Source organism: Osmerus eperlanus, chromosome 4 (assembly GCF_963692335.1).
Source record: "Osmerus eperlanus chromosome 4, fOsmEpe2.1, whole genome shotgun sequence".
Lineage (NCBI taxonomy): Eukaryota > Metazoa > Chordata > Actinopteri > Osmeriformes > Osmeridae > Osmerus > Osmerus eperlanus.
Window position 1 is genome coordinate 18,648,642 of NC_085021.1, and position 15,185 is coordinate 18,663,826.

Consider the following 15,185-nt stretch of genomic DNA (forward strand, 5'->3'; position numbering starts at 1 on the left):
GGAGGTATTATTGCTCCTCATGCAGGCTTAGGGAGCTCCTATCATCGCACCTACCCCAGAGGCGTCACAGCCAATCAGTCAAGGGGCTGGGGAGCGGGGGGGGGAGAAGGCGCTTTGCGGAACCACCCATGTGACAACGCAGACCTACACTGTGGAGACACACATGCGCACAGGGGTGTTGCGCGTACACACACACACACACACAGGCGTGATACGTGAACACAGCCACGAGCTGTCGGAGACGATGCAGTAGCTCCCCGTCTTAATGCTCTCCATTAAGATTAACAGATAAATAAATGCGTCCGTCTGACAACAGGGAGAAGCTCTCTGGGGCAGGTCATCAAGACTACATAATGGCTCGTGATGAAGTCCTCTCCACCTCACTCATGAAGCTGGGACACACAGGTCCTATCAGCCAGGGTGTGTGAGCGAGCGAGCGAGAGAATAAGGGTGGGGGGTAGGGGGGAGTCTGCTTTGGAAAATAGGGAGCTTTTTGTTCTGACCCCACAGCTGTCACTAACAGAAGAAAGCCAGTCACCAGCAGCTCATGCAGTCATCTTACAACACACACACACACACACTCACTCAATAGGGGGTGGGGGGGGGCAAGACCCTGAGTTTACTGTTGCTATGCACTGCCACATGACACGAGCCACAGAAACAGAGGGGGGGTAGAATACACCAAGTACCTGATAGTATCAGAGCTCAGCCCAGCCCAGCCCGAGCCCAGCCAGCCCATTATGACATGGCCCTCGACACCATGAATGTCACTCCCATTCACTCCAATCAGGGAACATGTGTGTCCATATCAATCAGCCATTTTGATTCCTGCAGGCTTGCGCTTTGGTTGATCATGGTTAATATGGAATGATGGCGCCAGAGTCGACAGTTTACCTCCATCTGAAAGGTCAAGAGGAACGTGCAATTGGTTTGATTAAACCGCGCCGATAAGGACACCTCTGAATATTCAGCCCTGATTAGGCAGACGCCTCACTGTGGGGTCTGCCGGCAAAATAAAGAGCTGCAGCATAAGAAACAGCACTCAGCCCAGTGTGTTGTTCATCTGTAGTGTCCAACCGACAGTTAGCTAGCTAGCTAGCTATATTCAAAATAAATTCTACATTCCATGTCATGTTTTACTACCGCAGGTTCCACATTCTCCTATGACTTTAAATATTAAATACAAAATCATGTTAAACCCTTTCAGACCATTCCAAGTCCAAAATGCAAGCTAAACATTACATTATTGGAGACACAGCCGAGTAGACCTATTCTTCAGTACAGCCTAAACTCATGGAGCAGGTCTTATCGGAGTGCTACAGATCCTCATCACCCTCAAGGTAACTCTCTCAGGCAAATCCCTGATTGCAACATAAATTAATTGCGCCCAAGACGGGATCATTAAAGACAATAGGCAAACCTTATCTTAAGGCTACACTAATGATAACAATGGCAGAATGAAACCTGGGTGTAGCAGATGAATTGAGGATGATTTGTCTGCTTGTGAGAAGGAGACTGGCCACAGAGCTGTTCATCAGGGGAGAGAGAGACACACACACATGAATAAGTGATACACAAAATGGCTCCTCTAATCCCCTTGTGGAGATGCAAGCACTTTTTCCTCATCAGTGAGTGTGATATTTACACAGAAACTGGAGTGCACTCCTGAGAGAGAGGAGAGGGAGGGAGGGAGGGACTAACAGGAAGGGAAAGAGAGAGAAATAGGATGGGCTGGAGGGAGGGAGAGAGATAGTTGAACAGAGGGAGGAAGAGAGAAACGCTGTTTGCAGAGGTGTTTAACTAATCCCCAATAGGAAGGTGAAACTGATACTTTTTTTTCTTTTTTTTTTATCAAACCCTGCTTTTCCAGAAGAAATCACAAACATGTCTCATCAGATTCTCCTCTTGTCCTCTGAGAAACGTCAGACTCATCTCTCCATCTCCATTCCCTCTTTGTCTCTCTCTCTCCCGTCTTCAATATTCTCCCTATCCTCCTAAAATGCCAGACATTCAGTGACAGATGTAGACACCACCACTGACCTAAATCACTCTTTTCCACCACGTTAACCCTATGTTCTACACACACACACTTTTCCTTTTACAAAGACGCTGGCAACAGTTTTTCTTTGATAGTCAATGCAATCATCCACCTGTCTGAATTGGAGCTGCTCTTGAAGAAACACTAAATGTCAAAATCACACGAGGGTGAGGTTGAAGGAGGGGGCTGTTCAGGTTTGGAGCGACCCTCTCAGGCAAGATGGGGACAAACGAGATGTGAAGTCAACACTAAAAAGAGAGACCAGATTCAGGCTGTTTCTCTTCTCTTTCTGTCTCAACTTGCATTAAGGATCAATCAATCCGACATTTTGGAAAGCCAGAGTTTGTAAAATGCAATAATAATTCATTAAAGATGCAGGCGGGCTTGCGGGGTGTGAGGGTGGTGGCGTAAATGATTCATGGTTTGATATCTCTGCTGTATAATAGCTTCCTCCAGGGAGCAGCTTCACTGCAGTGCTGCTCGCTACCTCCTAGTCAGCCAGCCTGCTGCTAATGCTGCTAACGCTAACACTGGTGGAAATGAAGCAGACCTGGCTGCCAGGAAACAGCACAGAGCCACTGAAAACAGAGGAGGGCACAGGAGGGAAAAAACACAGACTACATTCAAAATAATCTTGACAAACTACCTTAAGGCTTGGAAGTGTGTGTGTGTGTGTGTTTGCGTAAGAGGGGATTTCCTTCTCTCTAGGGAGAAAACATCTAGTGGGGTAGAGTGAGGAGATTTAACAGTCCCACCCACACTCCAAAACAAGATACGTCCACTGTTTGGCCCCTGTCCCTGTCCCCCCACCTCGTAGTAAAAGAGGAGTAGAGGAGATTAAGGTGGTAATATGTCCGGTCAATCATAACATAGGCAGTTTACTGCCATCTTGCATAATTAAATGCTTTGCACTTAACACCTAATGCATACTAATTCGGAACCATCTACTCCGGAAACTGACAGACCATGAACCACATAGCAAGAGTGTGTGTGTGTTAGCAGTATGAACAGTCTCTTTCTCGCTCAGACACACACACACACACACACGCAAACACACATTTTTCCCCATTAATGTTGACGGTAGTCGTGTCGAAAGGTCAAGGCGTGGACCAGAGTGAAAAGGTCAAGCATCATTACTAGACAACTAAATAAACAGCCGCTCCCAATCCCCTCGGCAGCTGTTCACCATGACGGAGTCTCGGGCTACTGTGATTCTGTCTGATCTGTCTTTATCTCCCTTTCCTCTGTCTACGGTTCAGACAAACACACACACACACACACGTCACATTAGGACTGTCATATCCTGTCTTGATCCTGATCTTCCACTGCCAGCTTCTTTATTGCTCTTTGCCTACAGACTCCCAGGGCAGCAGAGAGGGCTGCTTTAAAGCACATTCATATTAATTGCGACACTAGCCGGAGCGCTAACAGGAACCAGCAGCCCTGTGCTGTGTGTGAGGGATCCCTCTCTGGCAGGTAGCCTTTTGTTACCGAAGCAGGCAGGGAGACTGCAGCAGGGGGAGCGAGATGTTAAATGAGTCCCATTTAATCTCTGGATCAATAGTTACATTTACATTACATTACATTTAGTCATTTAGCAGACGCTCTTATCCAGAGCGACTTACAGTAAGTACAGGGACATTCCCCCCGAGGCAAGTAGGGTGAAGTGCCTTGCCCAAGGACACAACGTCATGTGGCATGGCCGGGAATCGAACCAGCGACCTTCTGGTTACTAGCCCGATTCTCTAACCGCTCAGCCACCTGACACCCACAATAGTTTTGTGTTAATAAAAAAAAAGCTCTGCCATTCTGTCTCTGTAGGAATTCTGGTTTGTGAACAGTTGTTGGGTGTAGCTAGATTTGTGCGTGTGTGTTTGGAAGGGGTGCGGGGGTTGTTAAGGAGCTGATACAACAAAGGAGATTAATTATCAAGCTAGTAACTACATCAGCACCAACACAAACGTGTTTACATTCAAATAATGGGTACACTTTCCTGGCTGACTTATCTTCCTACTGTAGCGGCTCATGGCTAAGTCTGCCTTTCATGAGCTCAAACTGAATTCAATAGTGTTTGCAACAAAGCAGAGCTAATGAACACGTAACCTAACTCATGGATCTCCCTTTTCTCTGGTATTGTGTGAAATAGGAACGCAGAGCTTCAGCCCGGCATCAGAAGCAATCTCAACCTCTTAGCCTCGCGCTCCTTCAGGGATACCACACGGCTGCAGGCATCAAAACACATGACAGCTATATCTCCTTCTTTGCCCCCCTTTTCTCTCTCATTCCCTTTTTTATCCTCCGTATTGAGGGACCTGACAGCATATTTAACACTTTTCTTTTTTTCAAGTTTCTTTTCCCGAACGCTCCCCCCCCACTCCTTGGGACGATTCCCCCTCAGACTCATCAATGCTCCATTACCAATTCAAATCAGGTGGCGCTGCAGAGATTTGCCGAAAGCAACACTCCACATACACACACTGGCACGTGCACATAGGCACACACAGACACACCGCCCTTGGAGGATCCATTCAAATAGCCGGGAGGTTTTCCACTAAAGGCTCCACAGGACAGTTAAAAGGGCGTAAGGTGAGGAGAGAGGGGAGAAGAATCACTGCTGGACAAACATTAGTGAGTGCTCTACTGGAGAGACGGAGAGGATGATGCATCTCCTACTGTACCCAGGAGTCAGGTGGCTGAGCGGTGAGGGAATCGGGCTAGTAATCTGAAGGTTGCCAGTTCGGTTCCCGGCCGTGTCAAATGACGTTGTGTCCTTGGGCAAGGCACTTCACCCTACTTGCCTCGGGGAGAATGTCCCTGTACTTACTGTAAGTCGCTCTGGATAAGAGCGTCTGCTAAATGACTAAATGTAAATGTACCCACTACTTTAACGGACCAGGCAGACTCACAACTCCTATGCCCACTGGTTACACAACACTTTTTTTTTTATTTCAAGAGTCGCAAGACAATCTTCATCCAGACCTGTCAATTCCTGCACCCCCTCAGCAACGACCCCACCAACCCCTCCCAGTACCCCCACCCACCCCCCCCACGAAACCCCGCCTCCACAACCGAATTCCCAGAGAAGAAGGTCACATGCACCTACTCGCTTTCACCATCTCTAATGGCGAGGAGCCGGTCGGCGTTGTGAGGTGAAGGAGCTCTCGAGGTGTGAGGGTAAAGTGAGACAAAGACAAAAGACGTGTTCCTTTCAGCCCCCCCCCCCCTCCCCCCCCCCAGGCGCTGTGGTGGCAGGGAGTCCCTCAGCAGCTGCATAGGCCAGACAACAAGCCTCGGGGGGGGGGGAGACGGCGCTCTGCATTGTCTTCCTACAGGTTTTTCTCCGAGTCTGCTGTTGATTAGGAGGAGACGACGGAGGAGTAGATGCTAAACACAAAGAGAGAGAGAGGGAGAGAGAGACAGAGAGAAAGAGAGACAGAGAGAGACAGAGAACAAAAATCCAGAGAAAAGATGGAGGAGCGAAGGAGTAGGACAGAGAGAAAGAGACCTATACAGGTGTTTGTAACCAGCAAAGGTCTCAGGCTGGCAGAGTGAGTGGGCGACAGCCTGGAGTGAAAAGTAAGACGCCAGCTGTCGAGAGAATGATTGGGCTTTCATTACAGTGCAGTACCGAGAGACAAGCACAGCCGGATGGATGCTAGCTCACCTAGCGTCAGACAGTCCATTTTATGTTTACAGATACAGATCTGTACTGACAAAGGCTAAACAAAGACCTGAGAAAAAAAACTGTGAGAAAAGACAAAAACCTCAACAGTCCTGGAAGATTTCCCCGAGGTAGCATCCAAGGTTAAGGCCCCGTCACACCATTACCCCTTTTCCACCAACGCATTTTGGGGGCCGGTTCGGAGCCGGTGCTTAATCGCGAACCAGTTATTTCTCTTTCGACAGACTGAGCACCGGAAAAGTGGTTCGTAAGTGGTTCGTACGTGGTTCGCAAAAAGCACCACTTCGGAGCTGGGCTAGATTGTGAACCAAGAAAGAACCGCTTGCGTCAGGGGCGGGGTTACCGTGACCAACAAGACAAACAGAATCCTTTGACCGCCATTGCTGTTTTTAAAATTCATATTTCAGCTAAACGGTACTTGTAAATCAGCATCTGAATTAAAATGTAACGAGAAGTGGGCAGTGTAGTTGCTGAAAATGTGCTTATTTTATTGACTAAACTGCTAATTTGTAAATTTGCTCCGACTTTTCGATAACCTAGCTAGCATCGCAGTGCAGACACTAGTTGTTGCGTTTTATCATAATCCTATCAAATGAGTGAAATGACAAACACAAATGTTATGAGCTATTGAGCCTGCTGCAAGTCCAGGGTATTTCGCAATAGCCAAGAAAAGACGTTCTTCGGATTAATAAACAGCCTTTAGACGGACTCTGCTTTGTGTTTGGCGCTGCCGCGCTAGCGTTGCTAGGAAAGATGAGACTTATACAGTGACGTAATGACGTGGCTCTGTGGTGGCTCTTTAGCCCATGGAAAAGCAAACCGGTTCTTAGTAGGCCCCGTTCTTGAACCAGCTCCGAACTAGCTCCCGGTTCACTTTGGTGGAAAGGGGGTACATAACGTTCTGGTCAAAGTTCTCTGAACGTTCTAATCGTTCAATTTCGAGCGTTCTAGGGCGCGGTGGACACATCTGGCGTGTGACTAAAGCATGACTAGGGTGGGACTGACGCATAACTAGCGAGGGACTTACGCATGAGGAGCGTGTAACAGCGAGCAAGTAAGACACCTCTGAAAACTATTAGCGTGACGACGTGTGAATAACGACAGAGTAGCATTTTGCTGGCGTGTGGGTTTTATGACCAAACGGGTATAAAACACTGGAAAATCAGTGGATTCAGTTGTTCTGAACAGTAAACATCATGCCGCCTAGACGACATAAGGGTGCGAGGGGGGCTTCTGCTACTAGCGAGTGAGTTGTTCACTTCAAAGCAAACGATGAATAACAACCAAGTAACGCTAGGGTAACGACTGTGATACATGAACTAACGATGGCCAAACGCGTGCAACGTTAGTCAAACGTTCCACAAACGTTCTTCAGCGTTATCCAGTGTTTAAAATTAAACGTTGAAGAACGCCGATCACCGACGATTACCAGCGTCACCAGCATCCACACAACGCTCTCCTGGCGCTATACCAGCGACCATGGACGATTATCAACGTTTCCTCTAACGTCATAGAACCTCGACCAGAACGTTATGGTGTGACGGGGCCTTTACAAGAAAATATACAAAAGAAAGAAAAAAAGCCAGTGAGAAACTATTTCTGACATATCTCCACTCGATAGTTTGGGAAGAGAAATTACTTGGCTTACCTTACCTCAGTAAATTAAGCTAAGTGACAGGGATTCAACAGTGAGTAGCTTTGCCCAATTTATGATAGCAAAGAAACCATATCAGAAGGTGGAAGTGTCCTGGGAGCGGGAGACAAGGGAGAACACAACGAAAAGAATGGCCTCCTCTTCTTCCTCTACAGGTCTGTCGCTCCCTCGAGGCACCTGGAATACTTTGCACAACAAAGGCCGGAGCGCACAGAGGAGGGCGTCGCACAGATCCACTGACAATGAGGAGGCACAAAAGGACACGTTCACAGGTAAATAGTCAGGAGAGCTGCCAGGAAATATGCAGCCAGTTCAGGTTTCACACTCCCTTTCTCTCTCGCACACGTACACACACACACAGTACTGCCACACAACGCTAAAAGGACCCTCACCTTGTAACCATGGAAAATGGCTCAATTCTAAGGAACAAAAACATGACCTGACTTCCATTAATCCCCGTAAATGACAACAGCAGGCTTTTGAGGAAGGAGTCGGGTGACGGGCCATGGATTTGAAAAGCAACACTTAAGGACAACAAAGAGAGACAACTTCCGTGTCATCAGAAAACACTGTTGCTGATCTGAGAAATCAATAAGGTGACATCCATGCTGCTCTCTCCCTTTTATTCTCTCTCGACTCCCCCAACCATGCCCCCTCCCTCCCAAACACACCCAAAAATTTATAATAAAAATATACGTCATGAGCATTGATAACCATCACAGGGGCGGGCAATCTCTTCAACTTTGACACCACCAGGCAAAGTAGCTTCTCTTTCTCCATCGATGGAATGGGTTGCGGGGGGGGGGGGGGGGGGGGGGACAAAGGAGGGGGGAAACTACCTCAGGCAAGTCAGAGCAGAGACGAGAGTAAGTGAGAGTAGGAGAGAGTGTTGGGGGATTTACATTTAGATTTAGTCATTTAGCAGACGCTCTTATCCAGAGCGACTTACAGTAAGTACAGGGACATTCCCCCGAGGCAAGTAGGGTGAAGTGCCTTGCCCAAGGACACAACGTCAGTTGGCATGACCGGGAATCGAACTGGCAACCTTCGGATTACTAGCCCGATTCCATAACCGCTCAGCCACCTGACTCCCTGGGATAAGAGTTGGAGGCCGTGTGTGTGTCTGTGTGTGTGGTGGTGGTGGGGGGAGTGGTGGAGTGGTGTCATGGACCGAGTTACAGGAAACATATCACATCTTCATTAGAGCAGTGCCTAGCGTGTGTCTAGCATGTGCCTAGCGTGTGTCTAGCGTGTGTCTAGCGTGTGCCTAGCGTGTGTCTAGCGTGTGTCTAGCTAGCCAAGCACTGGAGTCAGGCTCCCCGTCCTCTTAGTTCATTAGGATTTCTTCTTGTGCTTCATGTTGGGGCTGCCCAGCGTCAGGGAGGATGTGGAGGCTTGATTGCCTTTTATTTGCCGAGCTAACGCTGCCTCCGTCTCTTCATTAACCAGAGATCCAGACGATTTACGGCGCTGCGGCAAACCTCCATTTCAATAATTACACCTAAACTGTTAGCGTGAACACAACAAAGCAGTTTCAATTTCCCCTTCAAACCTGCTCACCCCCAATCCTACACCCCCAATCCTACACCCCTTGCCCCATCTCTTTCAATAGATCTGGGTCTTCCTGAGTGTCATGGGCATTGTACACCTGTCACACTTTGCAGTCAGAACCGATGACAAAGAGAATCTGCACCCACCGCGCAAGTAAAACCATTTACGTGGTAGCACACTACCAATTTAATCCAACCATTCTGCAGAGCCACTGCATGAAATCCATTCTTGAGCACCATCATCAATTAATATGTTGTTCAACAGAGCAACGCTGGTTTCCATCAGTGCTTAGGGCTAATAATCTCAATGAGGACTGATTACTGGACTCCCTGTAAGGCCTAGTACTGCATGCCAAAAGAACAATAACAACCTTGTTAAGCCAAACCTATTCCCTGCTGTACAATATGGCAATTTGCCCTGAGAAATATAATTCACTTTTTAAAATGGATTCAAACAGCCTGAATATTTTAGACAGACGTGAACAATGGTCTGACACAATAGACCTAATTGTGATGGCTACAAGATCCCTAACGCGTCGGATCCACCACTGGAACACTTCCATTTGAATAAAATCAATAATTGTGTTGACTTGAACTGCATTGCCTCCCTGTCTCCTCATCTCACTTGCTAATGTTTCTTTCATGAGCCAGCCGAGCGCTGGTGACATTATAGATACAGCACTTTGCCAAATCCCCAAAGGATCCCTACAAACGGTTGGCGTAAAACACAATTAGTCCAGCCCATATGGCTGCTTGAGAAGTAGAGGTCCTCCCTGCTTCCCCTTATAGGTCCTCTAATCCTCTAAACCTCACAACAACCACTACACTAGTTCTCCCAGGCCAGCCTGGCCTTTAGAAGGCTTTGATAGAGTTATCCTTTCTGAAATGAGTCTAGGTAAATACATCGACTTGGCCGGGCCAATAGCCTGATCAATATCTGCTTCATGGTGATTAATAGCTGATATTAGATGATGAGAAGTTTTATGTGAGGGGGAGAGTTTCTTCCTCAATTAAACCATCAACCCTATCGATCGCTTCGAGCCCCTCGTTTGACTAGCTGTGTTTGTTAATGGAATGACAAAATGGGAAAGAGGGCCTGGCCGAGCCGTAGCCAGAAGTGCTGTTGACTTGAGGTGAGCTGAGATATGCAGGGCGTTAGCAATCACCCACTGCTGCTCTGTCCAAACCAACAAGAACTTCCCACCCCCAGACATGCAGACACCTTTTACTGAACAGAAGCAAACAATAACAGCTTGAGGCAACAGATTTATTACAAATTGATCCATTAGATAGCACTGCTGTGCTCTATTCTCCCCCTCTCTCCATTCTCTCGCCCTCCCTCTCCCTCCCTCCCTCCATTCTCCCTTCACTCAGAGAGCCTTTCCCTGACACAGCTGCAGCCATGTGTTAAACTGGGAGCTACGGTGACAAACATCCGCCTGATCCACACACCTCATCCTTTCTCCTCCGCCCACCGCAGAGCTGAGGCAGAGCGAACAAGATGTCCCTCTTAGAGCGAGTCAACCCCCGCGGCTCAGCCTCTGAGCCAGCGTCGCCGGGGAGAGGGGCCGGCCTCGACCCTGACAAGGGCGCGCAAGGACAGAGACACAGGGAGTGTCGGGCGGTCGGCGGCGATAAGGTCAATTTATGAGCGCGAGTTGATAAGGGAGTCCAACTCCGTGCGGGTCATTTCCTCCTGACCGGTATGTAGCCGAGCGGACTGCGCGCTCATGTGTTCCCCCGTTAACGCATCCGTCACCGTCTGTCCTCCTCGCTCTGCGGCACCACGTCCCCTGTGCTGCAGGCGTGCACACACACACACGGGTTCACTCACTCACACACACAATCTCCCACACAGCTCTGTCCTGACTGCTTTATGACCAAATCCAGAAAGACACTTCAATATCAGCATGAAAGGGACTGGTGTTTAGGACTTCCTTCTGTGATACAATAGCCTCAGCCACACATCTCAGTCCTTAGCCAAAGCACAGGCCTATTAAAAGAAGATACTTACAGACGAGCTACAGTTCTCCCGCATGCAGGAATGTAATGAGAAAATGAGTGAAATGATAGCTCCTTCTGCATGGACGAACCGCAAAGGAGAAATGTAGCCTTGTCTGATTGTTTGCCAGATTGCTATGTGTCGCCTGCATCTTTCATATTGATCTCTCTCTCTCTATGAAACGAATCAATTAAGTACACCGCATAATTCAGCAGCTGCTCGCACACACGTACGCCCACACAGGCTCCCTAATAATTACTGATTAGGTATTGATTATTATTCACCTTTAATTAGGTGTCAGGAAACTGTCAGGCCAAGTCTTTACACCTATCTGTCATTTTAGGTCTTTCGCGACAACAAGATGAATTGGACGTAGGGAAGGTGGAGGGGAAGAGGGCATTTACACTGCTGTGTATCGACACCACTAAACCAATGTTTATTTCGCCTGCCCTGTGTCGATACATCAGAGAGGAAAACCCCCTCCCCCTTGAATGTCTTGAAAGGCTTTACTATCATGCAGAACAAGGCACAACAAACGCGTCTTACACAGAGCATTACCTGAGGTGCAGTTCCACGGGTGGCTACGGAGCCCTGATAGGCTACCCAACTGTTCGGATCCTGTTGTACTGTCATCTGTATTCACTCCTACAGATCCCCTCACTTCATCAACAGTTGACAGAATCTAGAAAGACAGCAGACTGCAAAATAGACCGTTGACTTGTGTTAACAATACTGTGTGTGTGTGTGTGTGCTTTGCTTCTGTTTACAGAACCGTGTGAGTGTGGGCTATATGTTTGGCTTCTGTGCACAGCACTGTGTGCTTGTGTAGTAGGTGTGTTTAAACGTGCGTGCGCGGCTGTGGTAAAGGGAGTCATAAAGCCGCCTTAATATTGCAGGAGTGTTTCTGCATTACAAGCCTCTCCAGGCAGGCGGCTTGCAGGCAGGGCAGGCAGCAGCGGGGGGGGGTGCTCTTTGTAAAACACTGGTGTGCATTGTGTGCGTTTCTGCACCACTAGCGCCATGCCGTGTCATTACATGAGGCAATCTCTTACCTAATCAGCACTGACACACACAGCGGCTCCACACACACCGCTCCCCCGCTCTGCCCAGGGGGGCTGGGGCTGACATACACCATTTCATTTGCCTCTTCCACCGGGAGGGCCAACGGACAGATCTCTGACTAACGGCCGTTTTGTTTAATACACCGAGCCGCATAGCACGGACCCAGGTTACTCGATTGCCTTTCTTACGTTTCACATGAGGAATTCTCTCTGCGCAGGTCTCTGCCTTCACTCAGGCCTCGCACACTCCACTGTTACTCTGCTCATCTGGAATCGCCAGGGGCAACGGGTTGTACTGCTTACACGCCATCACTCAGAGGCGACGCTCGAATGAAGCAATAGGCTCAAGACTTCAGTTACACTCACTGTTGGATCAACAAATAGGCTGCAAGAGGAATAGGCTGCTGTCTATTTCCTCACATCTGAATCGCATAACAAGCCCAGCGCTGGGCTACATTTGTGCTGACAAAACATGGATAATCAAGTTAGATTGGTCTCCTGCTAAATAATGTGTTAAACGTGACCACAGATCGCAAGGGGATCTTAAATCACATGGCTTTCTTATTCCGAGGAAAACAGATCTGATTCTGGCGTCATGACACCTGCATGTTGCAAGCCCCTCAGGGTTGGTAAACATATACAGCCATTAGTGATCCCATCGCCCCGCACCAGCTGTATGCCAACAGGACAGCCTCGGCCAGCCCCTTATCAAACAAGATAGGATGCAGCTGCATGCCTCGTCTTGGATCTCCTGTTATGAGAGGTGAGGGGAAGCTGTCAGGGAACACAAGACACATCCACCATCTCACCTCAGACAGGGAGAATTCAAGGAGAAAGAAAGAGAGAGACAAGGGGGGGGGGGGAAACTGTGAGCTTGTCTCCTTTCTGCTAGTGTGCTTGCCCTGCGTGTGTCAGCCCAATATCTTAAAACAACACATGCAAGGCTCAGCTACAGCCAATTACCCTGCTTTTGGCACGCGCAACTGAAAAACATCTTTGGAGAACAATGCGGGAGCAGGCTTGTTGTGCCTGCTGTCAGTAAGTGCTGACAGATTGTTACTTTTAATGAATATACGACACTTCAAGGACCCATCAAGAGGTCTTTGAGAGAACGTTGTTCCCTTGTCCAGAGCATTAATTTCCTCTGTAACCATATTCACTGAAATGGATTTCAAACACGTGCCGGAAGGGGAAAACAAATAAAATCATTCAGACCGAAACTCTCCGACATGTCTAGTGCTGCCTTTCATACTGGCGTTACAAAGCCTCACAAGAACTTGCAGGAAGAACAAGAGTGTGTGGAAGATTTCACTGTTGATAAATAAGCCACGTCTGAAATCCACTGCCTTGTCTAGCAGGAGACGCTCTGATCTATGACCCTCTAACAACTAGGACTAACTGACTTTCATGGCGCCGTCATGTTTCACTGGTAAAATAGCTGACATTTAAGATCCGAACAAAAACGACCAGGCCCAGGCCTATGGGTTACATCTCCCCTGACTAAAACAATAACCATCTTAAAAGGGTGAAGAATGCTTCTTTCAATAGAAAACCGCCCAGTGGATATCATCTCGTTCACTGTAACAAACTAACTCACTGGAGCCTTCAACTGGGCCCAGGCATAATAGTGTTGGAATCTTTGATGATAATGTGTGCAGCTGAAGGTAAGATTCTCTGTGGAGGGAATCTAGGTGAAAAACAGCAAGAGCTGACATTCCAGCTCAGCATGAAAACGTTGAATTCTCAATCCTGCATATTGACAAATCAGCCAACAAAGAGGAGCCAGCACAGCACAGCGAACAGGCAGCAGCTCACCAGGGATCGGCCCTCAGCTTGTCTGACACTTCAGAGCGGCAGGCAATGTCTTCCACTTGCCACACATCACTCCCCGGCAATTCTTGTCGCTCAAATCCATCCTTAAGCAATTCCTAACTACCCCCCTCGTGTAAATCTCGAGCCTTCTCCATTTCAGAGAACCTCAAACACTCATCAGACGATTCTTATTCCGTCAGAATCAAAACCCCAGACATTGCCAAGACGCATCATTCCCCAAACCTACTGCGCTGCATCTTCAGAGGCCTGTTTGATTGTTAAAAGGGAAATCAATGTATTGTAATGGGACGTTAGGCAGGAAGTTGTCTAGAGCAACAATTATCAAATTGACACAGTTATTCAAGTGTTCTAGCTATCTAGATCAACCTCACTGCAGAATACAGATTGAGTAATTTGGTGTCAGAATACATGCCAAAATGCCATTAGATTGCCTCATGGTGCAATGACCTGAAAGCAGAAGATTGGTTGACTGATTCTGTCTATACTCAAATCAACACTGGATATTTGGGCAGGGTCTCGGTACCACCAATCATTATTAATTATTTCAAATGAAAAAACTGCCAGAGACAAAAAAAGTAGTCTATCAAAGATATCTCCAGACAGGTAGTTGTACAGGTTGCTATCATTTTTTTTAGAACTACCTCCTACCTGAATACTTCTTCCCTCCAAGCAACATCACAAGACAAACACAACAAAGAATGATAGGCATGCTGCTGCTAGTCATGAACACTAAATCTGACATGATGGATAGCTGTAAGACGAGCTCAATCAGAACATCACATCAAACAATGTGGGATTACGCTGGCAACTGCATACGTGAAACATTTTCAAACTAGAAACGCTTGATACTGTGTAGCACTGGATCAAATTGCTAACAGCAAACAATGTGTCGAGAAGCAATCTAGCTGCTAACGTTAGCAAGTTAGCTGATGCGTCTAGCATGCTAGCTAAAACTAGTACTAATCAACCAACGGTAATGTTGCTGATTGTGACCCAGCCTAGGAACTAGCTACACCCCGTCAGAACACCTTGGTTCAAATGTAGCCACGTTATCTAGACCAGAAGTTTCTTCCCTCAAAACAATGTAGCAAGATCACTACCACCGTAGCTTGCTACCCAGCTAGCTAGCAGCGCTAAGGACTAACGCTAGCATTGCTGCCACCGCACTGCTAGCTAGCAGCTAGCCACCCGCCCCTATCCACGCTAGCTAGCTAATGCTAACTACATTGGCTAATTCGTTGTCATCAACAGCAAGAAAGTGACACATCCAGCTAATTCATAAGACTAGCTACCTATGATAGCATCGCTAACACTAGCTATATTTTATTTGTCAACATTTTAGCTAGCACTAGTTACATGATGTAC

General features: G+C 47.7%; 1 protein-coding gene across 5 annotated transcripts in view; it reads right to left on the minus strand.

The window, feature by feature from the left end:
• The window catches only part of rerea (arginine-glutamic acid dipeptide (RE) repeats a), a 109,981-nt gene that overhangs the window by 94,433 nt on the left and 363 nt on the right, over positions 1 to 15,185 (minus strand). Inside the window, exon 2 of one of the 5 annotated variants that reach the window (XM_062459878.1) lies at positions 11,485 to 11,624. The exons of the other annotated variants lie outside the window; for them this stretch is intronic. The gene's annotated coding sequence lies outside the window, so the exon portion shown is untranslated. The remainder of the gene's footprint in view (positions 1 to 11,484; positions 11,625 to 15,185) is intronic. 5 annotated transcript variants of the gene reach the window in all.